Genomic DNA, 13,522 nt, shown 5'->3' on the forward strand with positions numbered 1-13,522 from the left:
CCTTTCCCTCTGAACTGGGAAGAAGCCTCAGGAATAGATGTTGTTAAGGGAAATTCAAGGCAGCTGTGCACTGAAGATTTGAGTCTTTTAAAATCTGATTATGCATTCCTTGTGCACTCAGAGCTCTGAAAGTTTCAGCTTGGTCATAAATATGAGATCAGACCCTTGACTTGTTTAAATGGAGGAATATATGTTGCATAGAATGCAGGTATCATTAAACTGCTAAACCTTAACCTGACAGAAATATGTTTTTAAAGACTGGACAAATTATTTTCAGACCTTAAAACCTCACAGTCAATATCTATGGTGCAGAAGTTCTTGGTCTGCCATCGTTTTCATTTCAATCAGTGTAATTATAATGCATAGCTTTATATCATTTAAATAAGTTCACATATCATCATCTTGCAACCACAATACCAGTGACATTTCATGGATCTATCTCAGCTTAAGAACAGCTGAGGTCATAATTATTATTTCTCTTTCTCTGTTTCTTGTAGCTATGGACTGTTTCGTGTTTGCAGCTGAAATACAATTACAGCCTATTGTGGCAGCGGATCTATGCACAACCTGAGGAGTCGGCAGTGAGATGGGGGAAGTCATGTCCTCACTTCCTTTTGGTGATAAAAGCCTCAGGATAAAATGTGTGTAAAGCTGAGTGCTTCTGAATGAGTAGTTCAGAGGAGTAGAAGCAGGCTGGGATTGATGTCTAGACATTTATCTCTTCCTACAGCAGATTTGTGAGTGTTCACTCTGGAAAGAGGAGAGGCTTCAGAAGCCGTCAGTGTTCACAAACCACAATGTTAGAGTAGAAGCGTTAACGCCTTTCTGTGGCAAAGCGTGGCCTTTGTAAAAGCACAGTAACTTCTGCCTTCGGATAAATGTTCACAACATGCATCTCTCAACTTGTGGGGAATCTATTAGTAATAATAACGGCATTTCTGTACCTCATAAAATTTCTCTGGATTAAAGTAATATAAGAATTTTAATTATAACGGCAATTCCAGTACGACTACTGTTTCAGCAAAGGTAATCCACTATAATCATTTTGGTTAATTTTCTCTCTGCAAATAAGTACCACCAGTAATAGCTAGCATGTTGTTACAGTCCTCTTAAAATCTTTCTCATCACATACACTTATACCCAACTGTTGTTGTTGTTGTTGCTGTTATTATTATTACTATTATTATTATTACGTAGTCCTCTATAATAATTATACACGCTACAGGTATGTATGTGTATTATGTTGTTAAAATAATGTGTATTGTATACATGTATATGTATGGACTTTTATACAGATATGCACAACGGAGAGATGCACTTTAACATAGAGTATGGTATTTTGAGTCATATATGAATAAAAATTTGAGAAATTAAAAAAAAAAAAAGGTGCTATGTTAGTTCAAATTAAATTCCCCAGAGATAAGAGAGAAGAAATCATTAAAAGCACTGCATAGAACATGGCCTAGATATAGATTCTGATATAGATATTCTACCAATATCCAAATTGTTAGTGATAAAGTATTTTTGAGGATGGATTAACATAAAACTTCCCCAAAAGAAACAAGTGTAATCAACAATCCAATTATATTTTCCTTTCTTTCCCGCATAGAATTGCTTTTATTTTTGCCATATTCAAATAGATCTCAAAATCTAGGAACTCTCATCAGGCCACTTGTTATTTATGGGGAAATAGAACTTGTCTTTCAGTAAATTAAATGGGAACATCTGATATTGCCAGATATCAGCACCTTCAATTTAATTTAGATGCAATTAATCTGAAAAAAATGGCAAAGTCCCAGGAAATCAATATTTCTCTAGTTTTATGCAGCAGAAACAGACGTCACTCGCAGACCTTCCAGCTGGAATTTCCAAGCATCTCAACACTTCTATTTATCCAGGCTTCCCATAGGGTCCATATCCATTCTCTGTGCTGCTGGTTACATGAGCTATGATCTTTAGCTGTAGTGACACAGGGTGCATAGCCTTTGCCCTTCAGCAGGGAGGAAACTGCAGGACATTTGTACGAAATTTTGGGTGACATGCTGAGGAACAAAATAGGGTGTACAAGGGAGCAAACACACACTATGAATTTGAGAGGCAAAGAGACTCACATTCAAAACACTCTTTGTCAACAATACGAAGAGAGGACAACCACAAAGTTTCCTGCTCCAGCAGAGTTACTGTCCAGTTTTGAATCCATGCAGTGGCCCTGTGAGGCTTAGAAGCTCCTTAGACCTACTCTCCATTAGGACTGCAAGGACAAAGGCAGCACTTTGCTTTGAAAATATGCTTAATCAGAGAGTGAAGATATCTACTGAGATGCCTCTGTGGAGAACTGCATCTTCCCAGTGCTACCTTCAGCTGCTGGCAGCTGTTTCTGGCACTAGCCAACACCCAGGCATAAATAAATGTCATTTAAATAAATGTCTCTGGATGAGGTATTCAAACACAGAAAGGCAGGTAACCCCACAGCCTATAAAACTCCTATGAATATATTGACATTTAACGATTATGACTTAATTAAGATTTGTAAACAATACCTTAGAATGAGTAAATGATACAGTCAGTGTCAATTAAAACAAGAGAATGACACAGCACTGAGTTGATACTAGCCAAAGATACTGCTTGATGATCTGAAAACCACACCTATCTACTGCTGATGCTTGGGGCAAATTATTTCTGTAGGCTTAAACAATTAGAGATATCCTTCTGAATGATGTTTATCTAACGCCGCTTTCTTCACAGTAAAGTCTGTTAATGCAGCAGTTGAGCAACTCCAGGAAGGCACAGTTATCCTGAGATAATCAGGAGCCTGAGGGCTCAGAGGCAGTCATCTGTGTTCTCTGCCCCAATTTCATCGGTATATTAAATGAAAAAAAAAAAAATCTGTATGTTAATACATCATGAAGGTCAAACATTTCATTGCAAAGAAGTGTGGAAATTCACAAATAATATTCCCAGAGCATTCCCTAACTGCATGTTTACATATATATAGATACAAAGCATTTTCCCAAATATTATCACTGCTGTAACTCAAAACCTATTAGAAACATTGACAAATTATAAGGAAAATGATGCCTCAAAAATTGTTTATTTATTTCCCTCCATGTATGTGTTTATGAAACGTGTGGGTAAGCAAATAACCAATTAGTTCAATTTCATTGTGGATGTGTATTTCACAGTATTCTTTGATGAATTTTGTAATTTGTTTATATATTATGTGATTGCCTACATAGGAGGGCAGAATTAAGTTTGATGGGTCAATCTTGCAAAACAACTTTAAATATTTCCATATAGCTACATGGAATCTATTTTGTGTGATACTGGTACAAAGCCACAGGACACTGAGAATGTAATACATATTTAACTGTCCTTTAGGGAAATGACAGTTTCCATATAGGTTCAGCTAGCAGGATTTTTGCTGCTGATACACTCTGAAAGAAAATGGGGTTGAGATTTATTAGTGGTGTTCAGGATTCCTAATTATGTGCCAAACCACCTTGGAAATACACTAACAAACCTGAAATGAGCTGTAAGGAGCTGACAGGCATCTATATGACAGAATGGTTCATGAGTCTCTTGTGAACAGTTGGCTTATTACAGAGCATTTAAAAAATACATCTCCAGAGTGTAAATTGGACCGGTACATGCACAGCTTTTCAACACAGGGGTCATGAATGTATGTATGTGGCAAGGAGTCATGACACTGTCCTCCCTCAGTGTCTCAGAGAGCCATTTAATCACATCCCGGCCAGATGAGCAGAAATCCTGAGTATGGAAAATGGTGAGAATTACTGGCCCGGTGAATTGATGATACTTAGTGTTCTCTGTACCTTAAATAATGTGGGCAGCTCTGTTCCCTTTCTGGAGTACATGTGCCCATACACTGCAATCCCCACACATGCAGCCTTCATGAACAGCCTAAGCCATGCATAGAATGTTCCTGGGAACTAAAACTCCACATTATGCCTGGAAGAGGGCAGATAAACCAAGAGTGTATTATTTATTTGTGTCAACCTGGGAAAACCTGAAGCACCACAGAACTTCTTCAGTAAAAAGAAGGATTTCCTCCTGAGGGCTTTTCCACCGTTATTTGCTGTCCGAAGACTGACAAAAAAATTCACTTGAACAATAAAAAGCTATTCGCAAAAACTGGCTATAAAATGACTGTTATCTTCGAGACACTGCTCTTTCTCTGAATCCACTGTTATGTATCAAAATTGTTAAATAACACAGTACTAATCTAAGAGTGTTTTCAGGAAAAAAAAGGTACAGTCCTCTCTTTTTACATTATTGAAGGAGTATGAAGAAAAAAAAGTAAATGCTGATCTGTGAGCATAAATTTCAGTATTGTAGTAGATGAAAGGAAACTTAAAGACTTCTCTGAAGCTGATTATATCACACAACCGCACCCCAGAACTAACTTGCAATCTTTAAACTGCTGTGTTAAAGCAAAAAAGAAAGACAAGATAAAAGATAAAGAGAAGAAGAGAGGGTGAGGGGAACAGTGGCCGCTTTATAAAATAATGTAATGATATGTAATAAAACTTAGACGAAATGATGTGGGTTAGAGAAAGATACAATGAAATCCATTGCTGCAATCCATTGTGTCCTCACTGGAGTCTGAAACTCCCATAATTTGTGCCTTTCTTAAGGAAAAAGAAGAACAGAAGGAAAAGAAAGCATGTAGAAAACACGACTTAGGAAAAACAGGGAGCAAAGCTAACAACTCAAGAGGCAATATGATTTAAAAAAAAAATACTGAAAGTTTTATTTTATGTTACATTGTTAAAATCATGGCCCTGTGCCTTCTTTAACACAAAGTGAATTTGGAAATGCCAGGCAGCACCTGCAAACCAGCCCAACTAGCACAGCCAGTGGAGTATCACCTTAGCATGTGAAACACAGCACCAGGGCAACAGGACTATCACCTTCACGCAAGGAAATGCAACACCAGGGCTACAGCTTCCACTTCGTCCCTATCTTTGGTAGTGATTCACAAGACTTCTCTTCACCCAGCCTCTTCTCTATGTTAAAATACTGTCTAGAGCTCAAATTTGAATAAAATTAGGCTGCTCGAGGTTGTGATAGAAGATTCTGTGTAATGCAGAGGTAGTTAAAAGGCTTGGGACCTTGGAGCAATTCTGAATTTGTAAGAAAGGTTTGGAAAGGACAGCATTTTCATTTCAAATGCGTATTTTTATTGATAAAAATTGAATATAACAACACAGACATCTCACAGAAATAGGATATTATGAAATCTTCAATTTGAAGTTCAGCAGGACTGCATAGAAGAGCAGTAGTAAAACGAAAGAATTCATAAGATAAATCTATTACACAAACAATCTATTCAGAACCTCAGGCCAGTTAAAGAAAAAGAAGGGATTTGACCCCAGAGTCCTTCTCAAAGTGACAGCAGAAGGAGGTAAGCAGGTTTTTGGCCTGCTAGTTGAAAAAACATCCTGAAAGAATGGCTAAAATCAACCAAGCAAGCTGTGAAAAGCATGGTGAGAGAGAGTGAGGGGAAGCGAAGTGGGGCATCAACACATCTCTGTGCGTTTTGGATGCCACAGATTATCATAGCACTCACAGGAGATGAAAAAAAGTCAAAACTTTTCCAGATCAGACTGTGACCTGTGGCCCGCGGCAAATGGAGTAATTTATTTGGAGATAGCTTGAATATATGCACCCATGCAAAACCAGCAAGCTTGTCAACATTTTCCTGGGTTTATATGTTTTTTTGGGGGAGATACAAAGTTTAACTAAAATATTACATTCCAATTAAAATATACAGTTGAATTAGTGGTAAAGACTTTAATGAAATGGCTCTTTGAGGGGTTAACCACTTAGAGACTTGTTAAGAAAGAAAGAAAACAAAGAATTTTTTATCAGCTAGAAAAACCATAACATATTCTTTTTGCAAAAAAAAAGATCAATGAAAAAAAATTACTCTGCTTTTTGGCTAGAATTAAAAGGCAAGAAATATTTGTATTCCTTGGTGTAGACTCTAACAATCCTCATTTAGACCTCTCTCCTGATTGTAGTTTCAGCAACAGCTTGCATGGCCAGAGGAAAGATATGGCAGAACAAGCCCGTATTTACATAGAAAGCTAAGGAGAAAATGATCTAATAAACTTACAAAATAAATTCTCCTTTCTGTGCAGTACATTTTATTCTTCTAACCAAACTGATACCAAAATTAATGAACTGCTAACATAACTAATGATTTCCAAAGATGCCTGCAAAAGCTTTTGGCCCATTGTGTTAATTAAGGCTTGATTCTGAAGTGGACAGAAACGAAAGGAAGCAAAGAAAAATTATATCTATATTTCAGTGTAAACTGCTATGGGTTTTGGGATATAATTCTGCAGCACAAAAAATACTGCACATTTTCAGACCTGTCATATTTAAATGTACTTGTTCCGGTCTTAATATTGATATAAACCAGAAGTGAATATGTATTTTAAATGCAAGTATTGCTAGATGTTGTTGCACATTCCTCAGAGGCTGAATTTATGTCCTGGTATAAAGCTCATTAAAATCAACAGTAACCTCTCCTCTCTCTCCAGTAGTGTCTGAATCTGCATATAAATGAGTTCTCTAAAAAAGAATAACAATGAAAAAGACAAAAAATCAAAGAACAAAAGGAAGCTATGATAGTTAAAACACAGTATTGATATTCAGTTTTCATTTTGAACACTTTTCCTAAGTGAAAATTTTGTACTTTCATGTTCTAGTAAAGCAGAACCAAAAGTGCCCACTTCCGGTGTACTTGATTGGGACTACCACTACTGTCCCAGTGGTGTCTTCGCTCAGCCTATTCTATTCTGCTCAGTACATTCTTCTAAAATATCTGGTAAGAGGGTGAAGAATGACATTCCCAGGAAGCCTGTGGAACATAAGTGGAGTAAACTAAGAGTTAGTTTAGAACTTTATACTGCCTTGTTATCTAAATAGTGAATGTATCAGTCATCACCAGTTAACTGCTGTGGCACCCAGTCCTTTTATGGAAGACTTTGAAGAACTATCCAGGTATCACAGGAGCTGGTGATTCAGAAGGTAGTAACCTTCTTTCAGCATCATGTGCTGCTAAAAGTGTTCTGGGAAGGCAGGGAAGTAAAACTTCTGAAGATTTGAAACTGTTAAAACATGAGCAACTTTTCTTTTAAGAGAAATGTTCACCCGTATCCTGGATAGATTCTGCTCCAGGTAATTACGTTCCCTCTCTAGTTCCGATGGGATACATTATTCTTCATTCACTCTTTCAAAACACTTATGTTGCTGTGACAATCTTGTTCCTTATCTGGTCATCCAATGCAATTTGAAAGATCTTTTCAACACAGGATAAAATGAACTAGGTTTCTCTTTTTGCCAAATTAATCCTTAATTTTATGAGTTTAAATTCCAGAACTCGGGGCGTTTTCTTTAATCTATCTCCAGTTCTGAATACTGTGCTTTCACAACAGCTATGTTGTGAAACAGCTATTCCTTGCATTATCTGAAGTAACTGCAGTGATATAAAAAGTAGTCTCTTAAAGGCAGTAGAAAATAGATTAAAAAATGAGACCCCGGTAAGTAAATGTTGACATTTACAATTCAGATTGCAGCAGTGTCCATTGCTTGTTCTTCCCCAGCTTAGAAAAACAAAGGCAAATTTTGCTTTTCAAAGTAGTTATCATGGGGTGGGGAGGGAGACAAATCACGAGATAGAGGGAAGGCTATACTATATGAACATTCGGTAGGATTCAGGCCAATGGCAGGGAAAAGGTCTAGTCCAGTATGAGATAATCGGCAGATAAATTGGAAGAGTCATGGAACATCCCTAAGAGATAGGAAAAAGCATTCATTTCAAGACAGTACGGCAGTGGAAAAGGAGCAGAGAAGTGACTTGAGGATCTTCCTCAGCTGTGAGGTAAACAAATGGAATGCGAGAAAGACTTGGGGGAAAAAAAAATCTCAGTGTCGTTTCAGTCAAGCTTGCAATTAAACCCTTGGCTTAAAGCACTTTGATTAGTAAATGGCAATACATCAAGAAGATGCAATAAAGAGAAGTTAAGATGCAGAACTGCATAATAGAAGCTATGTCAGAAGTGAACATGGTGAACTGGTGGAACAGATAACTAGCGGTGTAAAAATCTCAGGCTGAAGCTGTATCAATAGATAGGAAGACACAAAGAAATTGCATCAAGTTTGCAGGGGAAAACGTACCTCTGAAAAGTCTCACGGAGCTGTTCAGCAGGCAGGAATTCCCACTGTATGTGACTAAATCTTCTGAGTGTGGAGAAATATCAAACAAAATTCATGTTGAAAGATAAAGAATGATAAAGTTGTCTCACGCATCTATGTCTCAAAAATTACAGACATTTTTCTTTAGTGTTGGAGATTATGTCTCCGGGTTGCTTTCACAACCCAAAGCACATTCTGATCTAGTAAACACTCCCTTGCCGGAACAACCAAGTCTCTGAGCTAAGAATGGACCCCTTTCAGTCCATTCACCAGAATAGACAAGAACTCTGCTTCCTTGCTGAAAGCAAAGCATCCTCCTAGATTAACCAAATGACATTTCTTTTCCCTCTAGGACAAATCTCTAGAAAAGTTCACAGCTAGTTGGCATGCAGCCAGCACAACATTCCCTGGCACTGCATGCCCATTAAAGTTCAGAGTTTGCTGGCACAAGTCAGCTCTGCATTCTGTCCCAGAGATGGCTGTATTTCAGCAGTAATGAAACTGCAATATACACAGAGCCATATTCTTCGCTCCAACACCCATGCAGCTCCAGTGAAAACAATGCAGGCAAAGTTAGAAAAATTACATGGAGGTGACCAAAGGCCACCCTGTCAAGCTTTTATTAAAGCATCGTTTAAAAAAATACTCCTTTTTCCCCCAAATAACCTATCAATTCCTCCCCGCCCCAAATAACTCCACAGAACTTTTTAACACAATCTGCCAGTATTCTCCTCCTCTTCTTCTACCAGACAGGATCTTACATGTTCCCTTGTAGCTGTTCCAGCTGCAGACAGCGATGAGCAGGCTGAATTAGCTACAGCTAACCACTGGTCATTGAAATAAGAGGTTTTTGAAGTACAGGTAGGCAATTGATAAACTGGGAGACAGAAGTTACAGCCCAAAGGACAAGTGGTACAGTACTTTGGAAAGGTCTATTTGTCATTAAGGTTTACGGGAACAAGCAGGTCTCTTCTTGTTTCTTCATTTGGTGAGCAGGTGGCTGGACGTTTGACATCCTTCTTTTAAAAACTCCAGACCTGTGCTGGGCACAGGCAGGCCTGCTAAGAAAAGCTGATATGTCTGTGCAGTTTCCATTCAACACAACACCTCTTTGACCCTCTCTCTCCCATTTTTCCTACACTCCCAGTTCTCTGGGGAGCTGCTCTGCCACAGGGGCACCTCAGTACTGGCACAGTTGCTGGAGTGACCATGAGCGAGAGGCTTAGGCACATGCAAAACGCTTAAAAAGCTGAGCAGAACAAGTCGTGTGGAGCATCAGGTGAGTGTGCCTAACAAGCTTTCTATTCGCCACTCACATTGACATGAGTAAAGCTGGTTTAAGAACTGCACTGAGGATTAGCTAGATGATTCATAGGAAAATCCAAACTTAAGGGCTCGATTTATATTCAAAGTATGCTGCTGTCAGAGTTGGGAAAAGGGAACACTTCGTCTCTTGCTCAGAATGGATCCTAATTGCCTATTTCTTCTAGTTACAGTGATCAATCTCCAAGCATGTCTATATTAAGTAAACCATATGTGTATATACGTGTACATACACTTCTTTTAAAATATTGAATTTCAGATTCCCCTGTACGAAACTCAAAACACCAAGATCTGCTCACAGGAGATTCACTCGGACTCCCAAAGATGACTTCCTGTTTTCTCATTTTATAGTGAAGAGCAGCATTTGCCCTACTGCCTATAAACACAGGGCAATTAAAGGCACACTGTAAAGTGTTATTATAGTAATGACACACATCTGTTCCCAGGATGCTGTTTGTTATTTGTGATTAATCTAGTTCACCAAAGAAAGTTGTGAGGGCAGAGGATATATCTTTGTTTGTTCTTTTCCCCTGTACAATGAATATTGCTGGGAGCTGATAATAATACCTACTGATAGAAAATACAATGAAGAAACAGAGACATTTTCTATCTGGTGAGTAAACATATCACACAGCTAATAATTGCATAAGATACTTTTATGATTTTTACTTGATAGATTGTATTCAACTTATTTTGACATCTCTCATTAATGACTTTTTGCCCCAGTATAGGATGCCCTACCTGAAAAAGGACTAGTTTCTATGTATTTGAATTCTCACAACTTGAGCTCTCTCACATTAGCCGTCATTTACAGGGATTCATTATCAAAGTACTGCTCAAGGGTTTAAGCTGTAAAACACCAAGAGATTTGTCTGGACTTTGGAAGAGATTTTATGACGTTTGGGATTTGGGAGCAACACTCAAAGGAAAAATATTTTTTAAATGCGTCACTTTTGGTATGCCTTGAATCTATGTGAAGCATCTCTTACCAAGGGAAGTTCATTTCTCCAGTCATTCTTTCACTCCATTTGCTCTGAGCCCTAGTGTCTCCCACAAGTTTATTTGAAGCTATATGGTCTCCAAACATTTATAGCACTGAACTCTCCATCATGTAATTTGGGGAAATACAACCTCTATTTTTTTTAATCCCTTTTCGATCTCTGTGCTACAAACAGAAAGCCTGTGCTTCCTCCACACCCACTTTCCTTGCCAGAAGCCCCGCTGCAACTTCCTGTCAGTTTTACACACTCTGCTGTGGACTTCCTCGGAGCAAAAGTTTTATCTGAATGTGTCACATTAACTATTTGCTTACTGAGTGTTTCCTAGAAACATAAAAGCTCATTTATTTTTAACCTTTATCAGTTAAACCCTTTGCAACTGGAAAACATTAGCAATGCCTAGGGGGAAAAAAAAAGTGACTTACATTATTTAGGACTGAAATAAGAGAAAGGCTAAGAAATACTATAATTATTTGCAGGCAATGGATATCCTGCTTTGTATCAGCGGGGCTAATGATAGGCTGCTCACATTCAGAGGTGTAATAACCCACATAAAAACAGTAGTATGTTGCATTTCTAAAACACCCTTCATCAGTGGACCTCAAACCCCTTTCAGAAATGTAAGAAATACTACCCTGACATTTATGGTTCCAGCTCTTGATGCTCCAAATTAACTTAAAGCAACCATAATATGCTTTTGACCCACCTATAGCTCCTACTTGGGCCTTATAAGACCTTAGGAACAGAGGGACTATGTTATCCCAATGAGAACTTGGTGAGAGAAAGGATCATGTTATATTGACGGATGCACTGCTGTGGAGTCCAAAGCATCTTAGTGGTTTAGTAGGGGGCAGATACAGTTGGAGTTGATCTCACAGGTATTTTCCAACCAAGCGTTTCTATGATTCTACGATCTTCAGGAATGTCCGACAGAGTTGGGGGTACAGACCATAGGCACAGCAAGGCAACCCTGGGCTCTGGACGCCAGCTTTAACAAACTTTTCCAGCCCCTGGCCACCGAAACAGTGCATTTGGCTCATGCTCCATCACTGAACAAGAACCTTCAAAGCCAAAGCAGGAGCGAGTGGATGACAACAACAGATCCAACACACCCCGGGGAGGCTTCCCTCAATCCCTCACTGTCCCCCTAGGTGGGGGTGGCTGGGGGAAGGCACAGACCCACACAGTAGGCAACCTAGCTCATCCCAGTAGGGTTTCCAGCCAGGGTAAGGTCACCACATCAGCTGCCTTCCCTTCCTACCCACCCACTACCCCAGGACCGAGTGAAGAGGGAGGAGAGAGGAGGGAGTCAAGACCAGTGCCAGGGACCCAGGTGTGGAGTGCAGGGGATGTCAGTGTCCCAGGAGTGGGGTGCGAGGGATGCCAGTGCCACAGGTGTGGGGTGTTGGGGCTGTCAGTGCCCCAGCATTGGAGTTTGGGGCATTTCAGTGCCCTGGGTGTAGGGCACAGGGAGCACCAGTGCCCCGGGCATGGGATATGGGAGTGTCAGTGCCCTGGGATTGCCATACAGGAGGTGCCAGTGCCCTGAGGGTATGGGGGGTGCCAGTGGCTCGTGGTTGCAGTACACCTGGTGTCAGGGCCCTGGGTTGGGGTACGGGGGTGCCAGTGCCCAGGGGTAGGGCGCAGGGGGCTGTCAGTGCCCTAGGTGTGGGGTGCCGAGGGGGTGCTTGTGCCTCGGGATTGGAGTACAGGGTGTGTCAGTGCCCAGGTGTGGGGTATGGCGAGTGCTAGTGCCCCAGGGTCGTGGTGCGGGGGTGTCAGTGCCCCGACATCGGCATATGGGGAATGTCTGTACCTCAGGGTCAGGGTACAAGGGTGTAGTGCCCCGGGACTGGGGTATGGAGGTGTCAGTGCGCAGGGGTGGTGCAGTAGGGGGGTCAGTGACCCGGGGTGGGGTACAGGAGATGCCAGTGCCCCAGGGTTGCGGTGTGGGGAGTGTTAGTGGCCCACGATTGGTGTACAGGGGTGTCAGTGCTCTGGGTGTGGAGTGCTGATGGGCTGCTTGTGCATCAAGGTTGGGGTACGGGAGGTGTCAGTGCCCTGGGGCTAAGGCACAGGGGGTGACAAGTGTCCCGGGATTGGGGCACCGGGGGGGGGTGCCAGTGTTCAGGACTGGGACATGAAGGGTGCCCTGACTGTGGGGTATTGAGGGGTGTCAGTGTCTTGGGACTGGGGTAGAGGAGTCAGTGCCCCAGGACTGGGGTATGGAGGTGCCAGTGCTCTGGGTGTGGGGTGCTGAGGGGGTGCCTGTGCATCGAACTTGGGGCACTGGGGGTGCCAAGCGCACTGGAGTTGGGGTACGGAGGATGACAAGTGTCCCGGAATTGGTGTGCCGAGGGGGTGCCTGTGAATCACGATTCGGGTACAGGGGGTGCCAGTGCCTCGGGACTGGGGCACAGCGGCCGCCACCCCCCGCACCCCGCGATGCCCGGGCCACCAGCCTACGGGCAGAAACGCTGGGACCGATGGGGGAGGGGCGGGCGCCCCGCCCGCATGCGCAGAGGGAGCGGCGCGCCGGAGCCGCCCCCCCCCCCCCCCCGCCTCGCGCACCGCCCCCGCCCCCGCCGCGCCAGAGCGAGGCTGGGCGTGCGGCGTCACGGCGACGGCCCCAAGCCGCGCCCCGGCACAGGCAGCGAGCGCAGCGCGGCGCAGCGGCTCGGCCGGCGAGGCGGCGGCGGAGCGGGAGGCGCTGTCCAGTAGGTCGGCGGCGGGGCGAGGCGCGGGGCCGGGCGGCGGGGAGCGGCGGGGCCGGTACAGGTGGCGGGGCGGGGACGCGGCGGGGGCGGCGGCGCGAGGAGGGGGGAAGGGGCGCGAGCCCCAAACATGGCGGAGCGACCGGAGCCGCCGCAGCGCCCGGGGTGGGGGGTGGGGGTCGAACACGGGACACGCACCGGGGCGGGGGGTGAGCGGGGCAGGCGCTGCCGTCGAGTCGAGGGCCCGGCCCTGCCCTTGGC

The 13,522-nt window shown here is 42.7% G+C and overlaps 1 protein-coding gene across 2 annotated transcripts in view; it reads left to right on the forward strand.

Moving 5' to 3' along the window:
* Window positions 1-13,117: 13,117 nt before the first annotated feature.
* RAP1B (RAP1B, member of RAS oncogene family) overlaps window positions 13,118-13,522 on the forward strand; it is a 31,051-nt gene continuing 30,646 nt past the window's right edge. Inside the window, exon 1 of one of the 2 annotated variants that reach the window (XM_054065662.1) lies at window positions 13,118-13,268. The gene's annotated coding sequence lies outside the window, so the exon portion shown is untranslated. The remainder of the gene's footprint in view (window positions 13,269-13,522) is intronic. The other variant, XM_054065673.1, reaches the window with a different exon arrangement.

Source organism: Cuculus canorus, chromosome 1 (assembly GCF_017976375.1).
Source record: "Cuculus canorus isolate bCucCan1 chromosome 1, bCucCan1.pri, whole genome shotgun sequence".
NCBI lineage: Eukaryota > Metazoa > Chordata > Aves > Cuculiformes > Cuculidae > Cuculus > Cuculus canorus.